This window comes from Octodon degus, unplaced genomic scaffold (genome assembly GCF_000260255.1).
Source record: "Octodon degus isolate 3935 unplaced genomic scaffold, OctDeg1.0 scaffold00103, whole genome shotgun sequence".
Classification (NCBI taxonomy): Eukaryota; Metazoa; Chordata; class Mammalia; order Rodentia; family Octodontidae; genus Octodon; species Octodon degus.
The window spans coordinates 3,328,868-3,349,623 of record NW_004524679.1 but is presented as its reverse complement, the minus strand read 5'-3'; the positions used below and the strand labels follow the sequence as shown (position 1 = coordinate 3,349,623).

Here is a 20,756-nt window from a genome sequence, read left to right as displayed (position 1 = left end):
TTCCTGATGAATGGGGGTATCATCTTGGGGGAAAGGGGAGTTGACAGGGTGACAGTTATGCCCAGATAGAAGTTAGTGTCAGGTGCGTCAGCTTTTGAGTGAGTTGGATGTCTTGAGGCCAGAGAATTTGAACCCTTACTTATACAGAGATGTGTGAGTGACAAGAGTTGTGAAGACCACCCAGATGTCAAACGCTTGGAATCAGGAGAGTTGGAGTAGTCTAGACAGTGCTTGACTCAGGTGATGTAGAACCAGGAGGGCAGGCTGGCAACTTTTACAACTGTTGCTGTTGAGAGGACAGCCAGGTGTGGACCCATCTCAGCTTGATCTAGTGCTGTAGACTTAGAGGATTTGAGGTAAATTAAGTCTCTAGAGGATACAAATCTCATTGATTTAGTGGTATCTACTGGTTATGGAAGACAGAAATCTGCATGTTATCGCAGCAGGCATGGAGGAAGGAAAGGATGGGAACATAGATATTTGACTTTTGGTGATGCTATCTGAGATTTGCTGGGAAGAGACTTGATAATCTTTTCTTGAAAGGAAGTTGAGAAGAGTAGCTGTGTATCACAGAGCTAGGGCATGAGAGAGAGCAAAGGAGGAGGTCATCAAAATATTAAAGGAGTAGGCTGGGCTTGAGATCAAGGGACCCAAGATTAGCAGCAAGAATGTGGCTAAAGAAGTGAGGACTATCTCTGAATGCTTGAGGCAGGAGAGTCCATGTGCGTTACTGAGATGAGAGATTGTATGGATCAGTCCATGTGAAGGCAAAGAGGTCCTGGCAATCTGCGTATACAGGAATGGTGAAGAAGACTTCTTTAAAGATCTAGGTCTAGGGCAGTAAAGTGAGTAGTAGAAAGAAGGATATGAGAAAGCATAGTGTATGAGAAAACGTGCAATGGCAAATTGGCACCACTGGGTGAATAGGAGTAGCCTCATTATTAATAATTGTGAGATCTTGAACTAAACAATAGGAACCATTAGGTTTGAGTTAAGGAAGAATAGGGGTATTATGTGGTGAATGGGCAGTTTTAAGAAAACTATTTTCAAGAAGGCAGTAAATAATGGGCTTGAGTCTCTTCTGATGTTTGAGGGCTACTTGGGAATTGAGGAATACAGGGAAAGGCTATGGCATCTCTGAGGCAGTACTAGTATAGGAACAGCATGTGTGGTATGAGTGGGACTGGAAGTGTCAGAATATGTGGTCAACAAGGGAAGAGAGGGAGGAGCTGGATATGCATAGAGGTTGGGTTTATAGGATGTATACTGTGGGGAGAGAGGTGAGAAAGAAGTGGAGCTTTTGGATGCGATCTCTCCCCACGAGAGGTATGGGACAGGTTGGCCATGCCGTCTGAAAATAAATTAATTGCTTCAGTTTTATTGTCTCCCAGAGGCAATTTATTGTCTCCCAAAGGTGAGATTATGGACCAGGCACCCTAATAGTGTCTTTTTTGGTTGGGAACAACTGTTTCTTATGGTGACGGGATTAAGGCTTAGTGGATTTGAAAGCCTGGGAAATGGTTGTCACTAACTGTCAAAGCTAAGAAGGGCAAAAAGTGAGTTCACAAACATTGATACCTCCAGGTGTCTTCAGGGGCCAGAGGCATTCCCTGGGGTTGGGGGTTTCCCAGGGATGGTTAGACTTCCAGACTCAGGCCCTGCAAATTTTCTAAAATGGCAGGGGAATGTTAGAAGGAAGGGTATACACCTGAGGCTAAAAAGCAAGTAAACAATTCCCTTGAGTGAGACCATGAACTCAGCCTACCTGTGAGATGTAAGGTGTTGAATGAAAGCTCGCAATGGCAAATAGGCAGATCCTGAAGGAGAGAAGCTTGGTCAGTAGACAGGTGTGCTTAGGACTGGGGGTTGTAGCTCCCAGAAGCCTCACAAGCTGCCTATCTGTCAAAGTTACAAGGCACCAACCCGAAAGTTTTTTTATGGCATCACACCAGAGAAATATGCAGAAGGAAAAAGGAAAAGGGAATTTATTGTCTTTGAGAAAACAGAGAGAATCTGGGGAAAATAAGGAATTCTCTGGATTGGAACAAAGAGGCTGAAGCTTTCATGGCCTTTTGATAGGGGTGGAGTTTGAAGGGGATGTTTAGATATACCTGAAGAACTGATTGGGGTCTTCTCTGAGGTAGCAGGAAGGGTGAAAGGAAATTACACCCTGGGCTGAGTAGCAGAAGAAGGGGGAGATGAACTTGGGGAAGATAAGCTGTTGTTTTAAGGGCTTCAGCCATATTAGATGACCACCTTAAAAATTTAGCAATTTATACTATGGTCAGAACCTATCATAACTGAGACAGAATTTGGTACCAGAAAGTGGGGTCATTGCTGTGGCTAACCCTGAGCATGTAGTTTATGAGCTTCTGAAAATGGCTTATAAGGAGAGATAGAAAACGTTTGGAGATGTTGCCATAAGGTAAGTGCTGGAACAGCCTCAGCTGTTCTGTATGGGAGATTCTGGTCAGAGTTCAGAAGATCAGAAGGATGATGGAAATCCTTCTTGTAAAGACCAGGCTGGAGAAGTTTCTGTTGGGAAGGACCGCATTGTTTGTTGGACTCCAGGTCACTTGTGTTTTGGCTTGGCAGAAAGTTGGTCTGCATTTTACTCATGTGCAAAGACTTTGCCTGAGACTATGATTAAGCAAGGCAGACTGATTAATCTTGCAAAACAAATTTCAAAGCACTCAAACATTAAGGGACTGGCATGGCTATTGTTCAGGGCTTTTAGTCAAATTTATGTTAAGAATCAAGAACAAAAAGCCCAGCAGGATGATTTAAAATGTTTCAAGTTTCTAGGTAGGAAGCTCCAATAAATCTGTGGACTGCAAAAATAGAGCTGCAAAGATCTCCATTGCTGAGAAGGAACAAGAGATTCAAAAGGATAGCCTGAGGGACTCACAAAAGGCAGCAGGTCTCCCCCTTTTGCCACCTCAGAATTGCAAAGATCATGGACATTGCTTTAAGGGGAAACTGCAGAACCCCGTGCTCCAGAATGCTGGTGGTGGCCACACCAAGTTCCAGAATTGAGTGGGCATGTAGAATTTATTCCTCAGAATCAGCATCAGAGTGCTGAGTGATCCAGGCACTTGAGTACTACAAGCAAGAGAGAAGAAATCCTGGCTACATTTTCACCTGACAGCAGAACTTGGCATCATCCATGTGGCATTCGTTTTAGGCACTTGCAGAATGCAGGAGTTCAGAGGTGAAGAAAGCTTCCACCTAGACTTCAGAAGGCCTGGGAAGCCAGGCAGTGTGCCCTTGAGAGGGCAGTTTGTAAAGCTGTGTGTGAGAAGTCTGTTCAGTGGAAAACCCAGAAGTTTGAAAGAGCCAAGAATGCAGATCATTTAAGGGAAACTGCAAGGAGGGATCAAAGCTGACCTAAGAAAGAAACCATGGGAGCTACCACCAAGGGTACCATAAAGGCAGAGCCACATGAAGATCACAATTTTGTTACAGATTGCTTCAGATGTACCACATGGAACTATAGGACTTAATGTTTCCCCTGCTGGATTGTAGACTTGTGTTGGTCTCAAATGCTTTGTATTCCCCCATTGTTTGTACCTGTTGGATTGGTAATATTTATTTATTTATTTATTTATTTATTTATTTGGCAGAATCTGGGATTGATTTCAGGCCCATGCACTTGCCAGGGAAGTGCTTATTCCACTGAGCCATCTCCCCAGCCCCGGTAATGTTTATTTTTACCATTGAATGATGTAAGTGTTTAGCTTTTCATTTGTTGGGTCTCATAGTAAATACTTCATTGTTGATCTTGAAAGAGAGTTGGGACTGGCACTTTCCAGCAATGCTGAAACTGTTGGAACTTTGGCAACTTTGAGAGATGGACTAAAATGACTTAGGCATGAGGGTTTGGGGATCCAGAGTTGGAATATTATGGTTTGTGTATATGTGTCCCTCCAAACCTTATGCAGTCAGGGGACAACTTTGGGAGTTTGTGATTGATTTTTGTGAGTGTGGATGCTGCATTTGCCCTGGGGTAGGTAATTTGCATTACAGTGTAAGAAGGGATAGAAGGCTTGCTAATTGATTGAGCTGATGCCCCTCCCTTTTGTCCTCTGCTCTTTGCTTCTGCCATGAAAGGTTGTTTGCTGTCATGTACTGCTCTGTGTTGGAGCCAGCTGTGTGTACTGAAACCTCCAGTAACTGTGTACTACCCATATTAACCCTCTTTTCTATATATCATGTCTACTCCAGTGTCTCCTTACATAATTTCTTCTGAAGCAAATCTTAGAAATATTTTGCTATATATTTTTAAATTTAATTAACTAATTAATTAATTTTAGTGCCAGGAATTAAATTCACAACTTTGCACTTGCCATGCAATCACTGGGCTGCTGACTCCTTTACTAAGTATCGTTGAAAGACAATATTCTTTGTTTTATCACGCATAGTTTTCAAATTTTTTCTTTTTAAGTTTTAATTGACATAATATTTGGACTGGTGTAATGTTGGACACAATAATAGAATGCTTCATGATAATGTATTATATGCATACAATGGGTAAAAAGATATTGATGTAATTAGCATTTCCATTCTTCAAGCATTTATCATTTCTATGTACATTCTACTTAATGTTCTCTTTTTGTTGTTTTTAGTTCATTTAATTCAATATAATTTTGAGACTTTAGTAACCTCCACTTAGTAATATAACAATATATCATCTCCCCAGTTTAACTACATTTATACCCATTCCTGAAAAGCTCATAATTTCTCTTGTCTTATTCTATATTGAACATTTTAGTACTATTTACTTCTACAGAATCAATGTATTTTTTCCACAAGTAAGCGACAATATGCTTTATTTTCATTTCTGTGTCTGACTTAATTCATTTAGCATAGACCTCCAATTCCATAAATATTGCTGTAAAAAGTAGATTCCATTACTGTAGTGGTAAAGTAATATTTACTTGTGCATAAATTTCTTTCTTTATCAATTTACATTATTTTGTATTTTAATCTTCTTTACTATCAATAGTACTGAAATCGAGATGCTAATGCAAATATCATTTTCTTATAATCTTTTTATTTTCTGCAGATACAACCTAGGAGTAGGGTTGCTTGATCACATTGTTAGTCTATTTCTAGCTTTTCAATAAAATTTCTTACTGATTTCTGATGCAATTTTACTAATTAACATCATTACCAACAGTGTATAACAGTTTTTCTTTAACCATATACTCAATCAACCTTTAATATATTTTGCCTTTTGTTTAAACTAATTTAATTTGGAGAGTGATGGTATCTCACTATAACTATGATACATATTTTTCAGTGTGTTTGTCAACTTTTCCATTGATGAAAACAATATCTAAGGGAAATATGAAAGGTTTAATTGGCTTCCAGTTTCAGTCCATGACCATCTAGTTTCATGTCAGAAACCACGTGGGACAGCATAGTGAAAAGACCTCTCACATCATGGAAGGAGGAAGTTGAAAAAGAAGGGAGAAGTTGGTGACAAGACTATAATCTCCCAGGTCATATCTCCCAGGGCCACATTCTTTTTGATCAAGCCTCTCCACTCTGAATGTGAGATGATGAGGGAGATTTTAGATTTAAATTGTAACATGTTGTGATTTTCTAATACTTTTATATGCTTGTATATATTTGTATATCTTCCTTCCTAAATGTCCACTCACTTCATCGCTCACCATCAAATCAAATTATTATACTTTTGTTGTTCAATTGTTTCCTTTATAGTCTAGACATTGGTCCTTTGATACATTAAGAGGTTTACAAATATTTTCTTGCAATTCTCAGACTGTTTCATTCTGTTAATAAACTTATTGTGTTACAAAAATTTGTTAACAAATTGTTCTTCATTTAATAATATTTTTCTAATATTCTTTTACTTACCAGAGGTTTTGGGGAAATATCCCCAAAGTATTTATTAGTACTGATGTCTTGAAATATTTCCCACATGCTTTATTCTACAAATTCCATAATGTGAGTTGATAGATTCAAGTACATAATCCATTTTTGGTTAATTTGTGTGTGGTAGAAAATATGGTCTATTTTTTTTCCTTCTCACATGAAAACCCAGTTTTTCAGGTACTACTTGTGGCAGAAAGTGTCTTTCCCCAGTGTACATTTTTAGGATCTTTGGTGACAATCAGTTGGCTGCAAGGACCTCCAGCAGGACATTAAACAACAGCACAAATCAATACATAAATCCACAGCATCTCCAGGTTCAAATTCCTAGGAAACATTCAAGGATTTATGAAGACACTGAAGATGTAAAACAGAATATTCCATCTCTGATTTCCAAATGGTCTATGGCCATTTCATTATAAAAATATATTTAATCCATGTTAAAGACACACTGTTAATCTTTCTTTCTTTTTCTTTTTTTTTTTTCAGAACCAGAGATTGAGCTCAGGCCCTTGCGCTTGTCAGGGAAGCACTTACTCCACTGAGCCATCTCCCCAGCCCAGACACTGTTAATATTTTAAAAATATATTTAAGAGACATTATTCATATTTTAACAGTTTTAGCATTGCTGCTGCAAAATCCAGAAGGGATTGAGGGAATTGGCATAAATTTGTGAAATATCTTGCAGAATTCACGAAAAAGAAATAACCTCTTGGATTAATTTCTGAAACATTTTGATTATGCTTCATTCTTCTCATTCATTCCTAGTTCCTTATTGTTTTTTAATTTGTTATAAATCTTAGTAGCTAGTGTGTTTTCAGAAAGAAATATATTTCTTCTAGTTTTTTTTAATTTTTAAAATATGATTTCTTATAACCCTCTACATTTCTCAGATTAATAATTAAAAATGTGTTCTCTTTCATCTCAAAACTATGCATTTCACAATTTCCTTACATGGTTCCTCCAGCTAAAGATACATCAACCTTAAGTATCTTTAAGAATCTACTTTTTGATAGAAGGAAAATGCCCTGGACAGCTATTGGGTCATGGTGAGCTCTGCAACCCCTACTACAATGAGAGACTTTCATGAGGTACAGCATGAACCTTCCAACTATAGCCGAAGGCAGCTTGAGCCCTGGACAGCTATGGAAATTGGTGAGATGTTGCCAGCCAACATATCTTCATGAGAGCCTTGCCGAAGTGAGGCTCAGCCCACCTTCATCAGAGAGGCAGCCAAAGAGAACTGCAGACAGCAGAAGATTTGGTGATCCTACCCACAACTGTTGTGGGACTTTGTGGGCATGCACCCTACCACCCTCCCAATTCTACAGTACCCTAGTGAACACTGGGAGCTTATCTGTCAAAATAAATGACCAAAAGACAACCTTATACCTCAAGCCCACACAGAACAAAACCAGGAGACAAGAACATAGAAAAACTTGGAAGTCACACACCTGAACTTTCTGAAATGATAGAAACTGGAGTAAAGAAAACACTCTATCAGGATATAGAAGAAATCAGATTGCAAATAATTTCTCAGGGAAAAAAAGAAATGACAACAATCATCAATGAATTATTCAGTACCTAAGGAAAGCAGATTAAAAAATAGAGGAGAATAAAAAAATGATCACAGTAGTAATGTGTATTGCCAGAGGATGCTGGATGCTGGATTGCACCACATGGTTCCCAGCGACATGTATCCTCTTATGTTTTGCTTTCTGAGCAATAACCAACCTCAGAGGTGACCAATAAATTCATCAAGGTGACAGGCCCTATGCAGCAGGATGCCAATGTCTCCTCCTTCCTGGACATCTATAGCTTCTGCCTCAAGTCCACCAAAGCCCCAAAGTAGAAGTTACAGGTCAATGGTCCAGTGACCAAGAAAGCTAAGAAGAGTAGCTCATCCAGTGACAGCAGTGAGCACTGCAGTGAGGAGGAGGAAGAAGAGGAGGAGGAGGAGGAGGAGGCAGTTCACGGAGTTTCATCTAAGAAGTATGCTGTACCTGTACCATGCCAATCCACCTCAGCATCCTGGAAAGTCTGTGGCCAGAGCTTCAGAGAGCAGCAGCACTGAAGAACCAAGTGCTAATGAAGAAGAGGAGGACACAAGGAAAACCACTGTCTAGAAGGGAGTTAAACTCCAAGCTAAGCAGCCAGAGCTCTTCCTCAGAAGGGCAAGAAGTATGAATCTGAGTCTGATTCTGATTCAAGTTCAGAGGAGGAGGCAGCAAAGAACAAGTAGCCAAAGACAACACCTGTGGTGGTGAAAGCTCAAGGAAAACCCCCAGCTAAACTAGGTGCACCAGCTAGAACAGTACTTAAGGTGACCAATGTCAGAGCCAGTGGTAGTGGTGTTGTTGGCGGCAGCAGCAGCAGCAGCAGCAACAGGGAAGATTCAGGGGAAGAGATAGCAGCAGCCATCCCCAAGAAGATCACACCTAAAAAGCAAACTGTGACCAAGGCCCCTGTAAAAGCATCGGTTGTTGTCACCCAGAAGTGTTCCAGTAGTGAATAATCCTCCAGTGAGAAAGAAGAGGAGCAGAAATAGGCCATGAAGGAAAAGCCAGGTCCCTACACTTCCATGCCCACACCCTCTGCTCCCCCATTGAAGAATCCACTGGGATCTCTGTCTTGTAAGAAAGCTGTGGAGAAACAGGATCCCAAGGGAAGCAAGGAAGATAGCAGTGATGAATCTGATTAGAGTTCTGAGGAAAAGAAAGAAACACAACAAAACAGCTAAAACAGTCATCTCCAAGGCAGCCACCAAGCCAGCCACAGCAAAGAAGGCAGAAGAGAGCTCCTCAGACAGTTCAGATTCTGAAAGCTCTGAAGATGAAGTTCTGTCCAGATTAGCCAGTAGCTCCAAGAATTCTTTAAGTAAGCCAGCTGCCACTCCAAAGACACCTGCTCCTAAACCAGCAGGTGCCAATCCCAAGCAACTTGCAGGCAGCATCCAGAAGCCTCTGATTAGAAAGGCTGGCTGCAGCTTGAGTGAGAAGAAGAGCAGTTCCACTGAGGAGAAGCCAGAGAAGGCTGTGGTCATCACAAAGGTGAAGGGGACTGCCCAAGCAGCAGCAGCTCTACCTGCCAGATAGGCTGCTCAGGCTGGTGGGAGTGATAGCTCTGACTCTGACAGCTCCAGCAGTGAGGAAGAGGAGGAAGAGGAGAAGGAAGAGGAGGAGGAGGAGGAGGAGGAGGAGGAGGAGCAGGTGGAGGAGCAGGAAAAGGAGGAGGAAGAGACCCCCATGTCCCAGGCTAAAAAGAAGCCTGAAAAAGTGGCTAGAGGGGCAGTCCCATGAAAGGCAGCCTCTGGAAAGAAGGTCAAGGCTGGGAATAGCTGCTTTTCTTCTGGCAATTCCAGTGAGGAGGAAAGGGGGAGGCAAGGGTATGGCCACGCCATGGCCCTAAGCTCCAAAAGCCAATGGCACCACAGCATGGACTGCTCAAAATGGGAAGGCCAGAGAGGACACTGAGGAAAAAGGGGAGGGGCAAAAGAAAGTGGCTGTGGTGGTAACTGCTAAGCCAGTTTCCAGAAAAAAGCACAAGCAGAATGAGGCAGTAAAGGTGGTAGAGACTCCTCAAGCCAATAAGGTTAAGCTCCAGACTCCGAATACATTTCCCAAAAGGAAGAAAGGAGAAGAAAAGAACATCTTCCCCATTTCAGAGAGTCAGAGAAGAGGAAACTGAGGTGGACTATCAAGTGACAGACATCTCCTTTGATGCCATGGAAGGTGCACCTGGAGACTGAGGAATGCACCAATCAGATTCTGAAATTCACCAAAGGCAAGTCCTGGCATGAGAAAATCAAGAAATGAGGCAGCTACCAAGAAAGTTCCAACTCAATGCAGGTCAACTTGATCAAGTTGGACAACAAGTGAGCAGCAGCCACACCTCTGCATGGACCTGTTCCCTCTGCTCTGGTGGGGGTGTTGGTGAGGAGAGCAGTTCAGGGAAAGTCCTGAACCTCCAGTGTAACTTCCTCTCTGATCATTTTGTGTTTCCTAGTCTTGTACAGATGTTTTGTTTTTGTGTGTGTTGAATATCAGGGACAAGGTAAGAAGAAAGTATTATTTATTTATTTATTTATTTATTTATTTATTTTTGTGGTACTGGGAATTGAACTCAGGACCTTGTGCTTGCCAGACAAATACTTATTCAAAAGGGGTATCTCCCTGGCCCAGGATTGTTGTTTTTAAACAAAATATATTTTAGTTGTTCTTTGGTTTTGTGGATACCTCATACAGCATAATTTGTATATTTTATATTAAATGATTTCTCTTAAAAAACAAAAAATGATAGATGCATTAAACAAACAATCAGGAAGGAATTTGAAAGCTTAACACAGACCCAAACACATATGCAGGAAATTAAAAGTTCCACTGAAAGCTAGCAAGTGTTTGACAGAGACAGAAGATAGACTTTCAGTCCTTGAAGACTGCAGTACAGCTAGTGATGGTGAAAGGAAAAGTCTTTCAAAAATAACAAGGAACCAGGAAATAACAATTTAACAGGTGCAAAGTGATCCAAAACAATAAAACAATATAAGACAGATAGGTGTCAATGAAACAGCAGGAGTCAACACAAATGACATAAATTTACTATTTGGAGCCCTAGGCCAGGCCCTATGAGTGTGTGGGAGACCTTCTGTCTACCCTGCACCAGCGGGACCTGCCCGGTCCAAGCCCAGGTGCAGCGAGGGTAAGACCCTCTTCCACCTCTTTGGGAACCCACCACCATGCTCCAGTCACCCCCACTCTCAGAAGAGAACTTCTGCTGCATTCTCAGGACCGCATGTCCAGCCCTAGCCCAGGCCCCGTGAGTGTGTGGAAGAACTTCCAGCTACCAGGCACCAGCTGGACCTGTCCAGTGTAAGTCCAGGCACAACGTGGGTGAGACCCTCTTCCACATCTTTGGGACCCCCCCACATCTCCGCAGCCAGACCACTCATGGTCGCCGAGTGAGAATTTCAGTGTCATTTGCAGAATCACCAGACAGTACTATCCTAGGCCTGGTGAGTGTGTGGGAGAGCTTCCTCTCTCTCTTACTCCAAATTGTCCCCTTCACGCTCAGCGCAGGTCTGCCATATGGGCCTGGGGTGACATTGTGCAGCTACAATCCCTGCAGAGAGCATAGGGGAGAGAACTACCCAGCTAGTCCAGGAGAAGAACATCGTGCCAGAGGGGCAAAACAAGTTCACTCCCAAGGGCAGCTGCAGGAAGGAGCTGAGCACACAGCCAGACCCAAGCCAGGCACAGCTGGATATATTCAAATTTGTAGATCAGCACCTGAATATCAGTAAGTGCTAAGGCTATGACTGCAACAAAGTTTTACAACAAAGGTCAGAAGACAGTGCTATACAAAATGACAATGAGAAGGAGCAAAATGCAATCTCAGACCCCAAGCCCACCCATAATAAGTGCAAAGGACACTGGCACAGAACACATTGGGAATCAAACAGCTGAAAGCAATGAATCGACAACTTCTGATATAAAGAAACAACTGCAGAAAATGTAGAGTAACTTAGATTGGAAATGAAAAAAGAAATCTCTGAATTAATAACATCTGCACTAAAGAATCAAATGCAGAAACATATGGAGGAAAACCAGTGTGCACCCAGAACAAGTGAAAGGACACTAGCTCAGCTGAAATGTATGAATTAATGGCGTTGAAAGTAAATAAGCAAAAGCAGAAAGTTATAGAGGAACTCAGAGCAGAATTACTTTCTCAAATTAAAAAAATACTCTGAACTCATAGCAGTTGAAGTAAAGAAGGAAATACAGAAAAATAGGGAGGAAAGCAAATTTGAAAAACACTGTGCAGTAAAAGATTTCATAACTGCTTCTAAAGAAAACACTGATAATAAATAGAGGAGATTAGAAAAATGACAGATTCCTTGAATGAGCAAAATAGTAAAGAAACATCACATGAAGCAGAGTCAAAGAGATATAGAGAAACTTAAAATCTCAAAAACATGCTTTCAAAACCATTTGAGTGAAAGTGAAGACAGAGTTTAACATTTGAAGATGCTGGTGCAGCTAGTGAAAAGTTAACAAAAGATATCTTAAAAACAAGGATGCAGAAAAAATAATTAATCAATTGCAAGATGATGCAAAGATGAACAATGTGAAACTAATAGTTATACTTGAGAAAAAAGGTGTCAATACAAATGACTTTAAAAAACTATAGGGAGAAGTGATGGCATAAAACTTTTCAAATATGAGGAAACAATCTCACATTCAGATAACTGAAGCATACAGAATGCCAAGTAACCTCAATCTAATTAAAAACACATGGAGACATATAATAGTCAAGATCCCAGAATTCAAGCAGAAGAATAATATAGTGGAAGCAGCTAGAGAGAAGAAGCAGATCACGTTCAAAAGAAACCCATCAGAATTACAGCCAAATTCTCTTCACAAACCATGAAGGCAAGAAGAGCATGGAGCAGAAAACTTCAAGTCCTCTATGAAAACAAATTCCAGCACAGACTACTATACTCTGCAAACTCTCTTTCAAGTTTGGTGGAGAAGTGAAATACTTGCATAGCAAAGAACAACTAAAAAATTTCATGATGACAAAGCCAACCCTACACAAGATCCAGAAAGATGTTCTAGAGAGGGAACAAAATGATGAAAACTACATGAATCAGAAAAGAAGGAATCCACTAAATAGGGAAAACAATGAAACACAGTAAAAAGAGGAGTAACAAAAGCAGGCAAATAACATGTCAACCGTAATTCAATACATTTCAAATATAACCTTCAACATAAATGGACTCAATCCACCAATTAGGAGAAATAGACCAACACAGTGGATTAGGAACCATAATTCAACAATATAATGTATAGAAGAAACACATGTACCTCCTAAACAAATACATAGGCTGAAAGTCAAAGGATGGTAAACAACACTACATACCCCAGCATCTCAGAAAAAGCAGGGGTAGCAATTCTGCTTTCAGACAGTATCAACTTGAAACCAAGAATGATTAAGCAAAATGAAGAAGGCCACTATATACTGGTTAGGGGAAAATACAAGAGGAAAATGTAACACTCATTAATATGTATGTGCCAAACACAGAAGAACCCAATTATATAAAGTAAAACTTAATGCACATGAAAAGTCTAATAATAAATACCACAATCTTAACAGGGGACTTTAACACCCCTTCATCCCAAAAACATAGGTCAACCAGAAAAAAAATTCACAAAAAATAATAGAACTGCACCATACAGAGTGTTCCACCCAAACACAGTAAATGCACATTTTTGTCAGCTGCACAAGGGTCATTTTCTAAAATAGACCACATAATGTTCCATAGGTCATGCTTAAGAATATGCAAGAAAAGAGAAATTATCCCATGCATATTATCTGTCCACAATGCAAAGAATCAAAATTAATGACAATTAATGAAATAAAGGACAAAAGAAACCAGAAAAAAACCTAAATACATGGAAATTAAATGACACCATACTCAGCAAACAATGGGTCACAGACAAAATTAAACAAGGAATTCAACAATATCTACAATTCAATGAAAATTCAAGCAAAACTTATTGGAATTTATGGGATACGATGAAAGCAGTTCTCAGAAAAAAATTCAGAGCTGTAAACTCACACATTAGGTAAACAGAATGGGGAAAAATAAACATTGTAATGCAGCATGTCCAACATCTAAACAAAGAAAAGCAAACCAAAACCAGAGCAAAAGACAGGTAGAAATCATAAAGATTAGAGAACAAATTATTTCAATTGTGACAAAGAAAATATTTCAAAGAATTAACGAAACAAAAATCTGGTTCTTTGAAAGATTAAGTAAAATCAATAAACCCCTAGGTAACCTAAAAAAAGAGTAAAGAAAAAATTCAAATACAAGCAATAAGGAATGAAAATGGTGTATTACCACAGACCCTTTGGAAATTCAGAAGATCATCAATAGTTATTTTGAGAATCTTTACTCTAACAGAATAGAAGACACAGAACAAATGGACAGATACCCAGATATTTACAAATTACAAAACTGAATTGAGAAGACATAACCACTCTCAATAGCCCAATAACAGCCAATGAAATACGAGATGTAATGAAAAAACTACCAACAAAGAAAAGTCCAGGTCCGTATAGATTCACAGCTGAATTCTATAAGAAATTTACAGAACATGTAGTCCCTATGCTATTCAAACTCTTCCATGAAATTGAAAAGGAAGTAATCCTCCCAAAATCATTCCTAGGGGCAAGTTATATGCTGATACCAAAACGAGGGAGAGACACAACTACAAAAGAGAATTACAGGCCAATTTCCCTCAGGAACATAGATGCAACAATTCTCAATAAAATCCTAGCAAATAGAATGCAGCAAATCAACAAGAAGATCATACACCATGACCAGATAGGATTCATCCCAGGGGTGCAAGCATGGTTCAATATTCAAAAATCTATAAATGTTATACACTATATCAATAGAGCAAAAACTAAAAATCAGATGATCATCTCAAATGATGCAGAAAAGGCTTTTGAAGAAGTCCAACACTCACTCATGTTCAAAGTCCTATAGAAAATTGGAATAGATGGTCTCTACTTTACTGTGATAAAAGCCATTTATAAAAACATAAAGGCTACCATAATTCCAAATGGGAAAAATCTGAAATCTTTTACTGTCAGATCTGTTACAAAACAAGGATGTCCTCTATCACCACTCATATCCAATATATTTCTAAAATCATTAGCTAGAGCCATTAGAAAAGATAAAATAATAAAAGGAATAAGAATAGGTGAAGAAGTTAAATTATCATTATTTGCAGATGATATACTTTACTTAGAAAATCCAAAAAAACTCCACCAAGAAGCTACTAGAATTAATACAGAAATTCAGTAGCATAGCAGGATACAAAGTCCATGCACAAAAGTCAATAGCGTTCCTCTACACAGATAACAAACACACTGACAGGAAAATTATATAAACAATACCTTTTAAAATAGCACTGAGGAAAATGAAATACTTTGGAATTCATAAACTAAAGAAGTCAAACATCTTTTTAAGGAAAATTACAGTACTCTCAAAAAAGTGAGCATAGAGGATTTTAGAAAGTGGAAAGATATTCTATGTCTTGGATAGAAAGAACCAACATCGTGAAGATGGCCATACCCCCAAAATGGATGTAAACATTTAATGTAAACCCTCTCAAACTACCACCAACATACCTCACAGACCTAGAGAAAACATTCCTAAATTTTATTTGGAACCAAAAAAAAAAAAAAAAACCCAGAGTATAGAAGGCAACCTTGGGCAACAAAGACAAGGCAAAAGGCATTGCAATTCCTGACTTGAAATTACACTACAAGCCTACTGTGATAAAATCAGCATGGTACTGGCAATGAAATAGACTGGAGCATCAATGGAATAGATTAAAATACACTGAAGTTTCTACAAACACACTCAAATACCTTACCTTTGACAAAAGTGTCAAACATCCTCACTGGAAGAAAGATAGCCTCTTTAACAAATGGTGCTGGGAAAACTCTCTCTCTACATGCAGAATACTAAAACTTGACAAAGGTCTCTCACTATGCACTAAGCTAAAATGAAAATGGATTAAAGATCCAAACATTAAAACAGAAACACTAAATATCCTGGAAGAGAAAGTAGGAGGTACTCTTGAGAAAACATATGGGTAGGCAAAGTGTTCATGAGCAAATATCAAATCGCACGGGAAACACATGAAGAAATTAACTGGGAGCTCCTCTTACTGAGAAATTTTTGGACGTCAAAAGAAATTACCAACAAAGTGAAAAGACAACAAACATATTTGAAAAAAATATTAAAAAATAATTAATCACACAAAGATCTGTTCTCTAGTATTTATAAAAAACTAAAAAATACTAGGGCCCTAAAATTCAATGATCCAATAGAGAAAGGGGCATATGAGATAAACACCCACTTCTCATAGGATGAAATTAAAGAAACAAATAAATATATGAAAAAATGCTCTGCATTACTAGCCATCCATGAGATCCAAATTAATGCAAAAATGAGATATCATCTCACCCCTGAAATGATGGCTATCATAAAGAAATCAACCAACAACAAATATTACAGAGGCTGTGGGAAAAAGGATCCCTTCTCCACTGCTGGTGGGAATGTAGACCTGTACAACTGTGATGGAAATCAGTGTGGAGAGGCCTTAGAAAAATAGTACTGGAAATGCCATTTAAACCTGCTATTTATCTACTCAGAATTTTCCCAGAGGATCTGAAAACATCATATGATAATTATATATGTGTACCTATGTTTACAGCAGCACAATATGTGATAGCCAAATCTTGGAAACAAACAAGATGCCCATACCTGCGAAATGGATGAAAAAGTTGTGGTACTATTATACAGTGGTATGTTACTCAGCTATAAAGAAAGATAAACTCGTAGCTTTAAATTTAATTGGATGCTACTTGAAGATATACTCATAAGTGAAATAAACCAGTCACACATTTGTAAATATCATATATTTTCCCTAGTATAAGAACTCAAAAGAAGAAATACAAATAGAAACGTATACTGAAATTAAAAGGAAAGGAAGAACTTGAGAACTGGACAATGAAGAGAGAGCAAGCAGAAGAGCTAGGAAACAAGACAGAAGTAAGCCATACATTTATAAGTACAAGATGGGTAATATAATGATCCTAAGAATCCTCAGAAGATTTTCAAATCTAGCAGTTAATTGGAAGGATTCTCACCCTAACTAACTATACATACGACGCTTGTCAGCTAAGCAACTGCACTGAAGATGGCAATTTGGGCTAATGGATACATGCTGGAAGTGCCTATCATTCTGTTCTGAATATGTGTTGCTTCTCATGACATGCTAGTTGCTGCCATGCTGTCTCTCAGATAGTTTATTTTTTCCCATAATTTTATTGATAAAGAAATAGCGATGACACAGTTTCAAACCAAATTAGTGGGACAATTTCAATACTTAACACATTGCATACATTCTTCCTAGTGGTTATTTGCTGTGCAAGATGCGGACATGATATCCAATTTACACACTCTATTAGAACAAATCCCTCTATTCATTAAGAGAATGTAACTATACATCTATCCTAATATTTTTGAATACACACATACAAATTGGACATTCATCTGTATCCTATTTTTTTGTTTAGTTTCATCATTTGAATATGATTGGTTTTTTAACTCAGCAAAATATTCTAAAAGAGTCCAGTAGTACATGATAATATTGGGGCTTACTCTTTACTGGCAATGTCAGAAATTGTTGACCTGAGTCACCTCCAGCTCAATATGACAGCATGGCTTTACTTCTTATACTTTGTATTTATATTTTTCTGCTGGATGGTTAAGACCAAGATAAAGGAAACCTATGCAACAAGAGTTGTTGATTTTGGATCTGATTAGATGATTTTTTAAATAGGAAAGAGGTGGTAAATGAAGGTAGGAGACAGGAAAAGGAGTGTTGTGGGACTGTCCTGCAACGCTGTTGTTTATGGTTAGATTTCTGGACTTATGTGCAAACATGTATAGTTCTTTATTCCCACTTTTAAAATACATTTTAATATTTAAAATTTTTGTCATATCCTGTAGGGACTTACAGTTTAATGTATCAATACTTTATGAATAATATCTGTTGCATATTATGGCTAAGATATTTGATATTCAGACAGATAGTGAGATTAAGCTCCACAGCCTGGGTTATATGGTAATAACTATAAGCTCCTCTTCTGGAGGGTTAACAAACTAAGTTTGCAGAACAGAAATTTGAGAAAAAAGAAAGCCAACATTTTGGCCCTAGCCTTCCAAATTCAATTAGGATTCAGGACATATGAGAACCTGTACTGTAACATCATGTAACTCATTTGTGTCCAAATTTTTTGACCAATGAGATTATGGGGCCAAAGAGAAAAGTGATTGATGGTGTAAAGTGTGGCTAAGGAGAGTCACATGGAGAGAAAACATTCTCTCAGGCTTTCAGAGAGAGCACATTGGCCAAGCAATGACCGTGACTCATCCACATGGCTGACACTGAAAAATGATCTGCAGTCTGAGGTTCAGGGTCTCAGGATAAATCACGAGTGTATGTGACTGACTTTATCCATTCCAAAAGCTTCAGTTCTTGTTACATAGTTCTTGCTTTATCTTGGTCTTAAACATCCAGCAGAAAAGTATAAAAACGAAGTAGAAGAAATAAAGCAATGTTGTTATGTTTAGCTGTAGGGGACTCAGTTCAACAACTTGTGACTTTGCCAGTCAAGTAGAAGAACCAATACTATTACGGGCTACTGAACTATTTTTGGAATATTATGCTGAGTTCACACACCTATAGTATTTAAATGATGGAACTTAATTTAAAAATGGGTGATAGATAAATGACCATTTTGTATCTGTGTATTCAAAAGGGTTAGGATAGATATATAGCTACATCCTCTTAATTCAAAGAATAGAGGGATTTGGTCTAATAGTATTTATATGTTGGATATCATGTCTGCATCTTGTACAGCAAATAACCACTAGGATGGATGTATGCAATGTGTTAATTATTGGATCTGTCCTATGTATTTTATTTTAAACTGTGTTATCGCTATTTATTTCTCAATAAAATTGTGGCAAGTAAATTTAGTATTTGTAAGAGTATGAGCAGAAACTTTCCCAAGCATTTTAAAAGAATGTAACATACAGACAATTAAGGCTAATAGAATTCAGCAAAAGATCATGCTAGCTGTTAGAGAAAATAAACAACTCAACTATAATGGAAAGTCCATCAGAATCATGGTAGATTTCTCAAGAGAAAACATCAAGTCAAAAAGATCTTGGAGTAAAGTATATCAGATCCTGAAAGAAAACAACTTTCAACCCAGATTGATGTATGATGAAGAACTCTATCAAGTTTAATGAAGAAATAATTTTCTTCCATGACAAAGAGCAATTGAAATTCATGACCACCAAACAAACCTTATAGAGTTCTGAAATACATCTTAGAAATAGATGAAAACAACCACAACTTCAAAAACAAAAACAGAAAGGAACCACCAAGCAGAGCAAACAGCTAAATGGGAAAAGCAGGGAACATATGGCAGCAAAATATCTAACAAACAAAATAAGCCAATACATATCAGTTATAAATATCAGTATAAATTGTCTCAATTCACCAATCAAAAGAAGGAGTTTTCATAGTGGATCAAGAAACAAAATCCAACTCTATTCTGTATAAAGAAACACATTTAATTCAAAAGTAGATTCATAAGTAGAAAGTCAAAGGATTGAAAAAACAATACTCCATGAGACAGTGACCCATAAAAAACATATCTACCTATTCTGTTTGCTGAAAATGAGAGCTTATAACCAAGCATGATTAAAAGGGATAAACAAGGTTACTACATATTTATTAGGAGAAAACTGCAAGAGAAAAAGATAGCAATGTTAAATACACCAGCACTCAACTATGTAATACAAATTTTAACAGATACAGAAAATCAATAGGAAGTGACAAAATTGTAATGTTGGACTTTTAACACCCCAGTGTCACAAAGAGAGAGATCAACTTCGCAAAAATTGCAAAGAAATAATAGAACTAAAAACCATGTGAAGGATATGACTTCATAGACCTTTACAGTGTTCCCCCAAAGGATGTCAGAATACAAATTCTCAAGTACTTATGGGATGCTAGCCAAAACAAACTGTATGCTGGCACATAGAACATGATTAAGTAAATACAAGGGTATTGCAATTACCCCATGCATATTATCTGACCAATATGCTGTGTAACAAGAAATTATTCACAAAAGAAATACCAAAAACTAGCTAAACACAGGAAATTAAATAACATACTCACGAACAATCAGTGGGTCACAGATAAAATTATAAAGAAGTAAAAAAATATTTGCAATCAAATGAAAATGCAGATACAAAGCTGGATCCTGTAGGCTGCAATGAAAGAATTCTAAAGAAGTACAATTGTAGTGGTAAGTTCTCAAATTAAGAAAATAGAATGAGTGCAAATAAACAACTTTATGCTGCACTTCAAGTTCCTACACCCAAGAAGAGCAAGTGAAGCCCATAGTCCAAAGAAAGGAAGAAATTATAAAGAGCTGAGGACAAATTAATGCAATTTAGAAAAGAAAACAATACAAATAATTCAGAGACCCAGAGCGCAGGCCCAAGGAGTGAGTGAGACGACACAGGGGCTGCGGGATCCTGAATAGACCCAGAGCACAGGCACAGAGAGTGAGTGAGATGACCCAGGGCCTTCTGGATTCTGAACAGACCCAAAGCACAGGCTCACCGAGTGAGTGAGATGACTCAGGGACTGTGGGATCCTGAATAGACCCAGAGCACAGGCCCAGCAAGTGAGTGAGATGACCGGGTCCCGCGGATCCTCATTTGACCCAGGCTGTAGGCCCAGCACAGAACCCTTCGGCAGAACTCCCTGCAAGGAGGCTAGAGGCAAGACTCACCCAGCTGATTCAGGAGCAGAACATCTTTCCAGAGAGACACAAAGGGTTCAGCTCTAACTTCTGCAGCAGAAAGAAGTGTAGCACAGCAGCCAGATCCAAACAACACCCACCTGGAGGAATCTGAACTTCATAGATCTGGACCTGGTGCTAAGGTAATAACTTTATCTAAGCTCTACACCAAAGGTCACAACACAGTGGTATAGAAAATGACAAAGAGAAGGAACAAAATGCAGTCTCAGGCCCCAAGTCCACCCAGTACAAATGCAGAAGATATTAGCATTGAGGAAACTGGAAATCACACACCTGATATCTCTGAAATAATAGCATTGACAGTAAAAAATCAACTGCAGAAAGGTATAGAAGAAATAATTTTGGAACTAAAAAATGTAGTGGTA

At 38.5% G+C, this 20,756-nt stretch overlaps 1 pseudogene; it reads left to right on the top strand.

The window, feature by feature from the left end:
• The first annotated feature begins 7,553 nt into the window (after positions 1–7,553).
• On the top strand, positions 7,554–9,776 carry LOC101587215 (annotated as a pseudogene).
• The last annotated feature ends 10,980 nt before the right edge of the window (positions 9,777–20,756 follow it).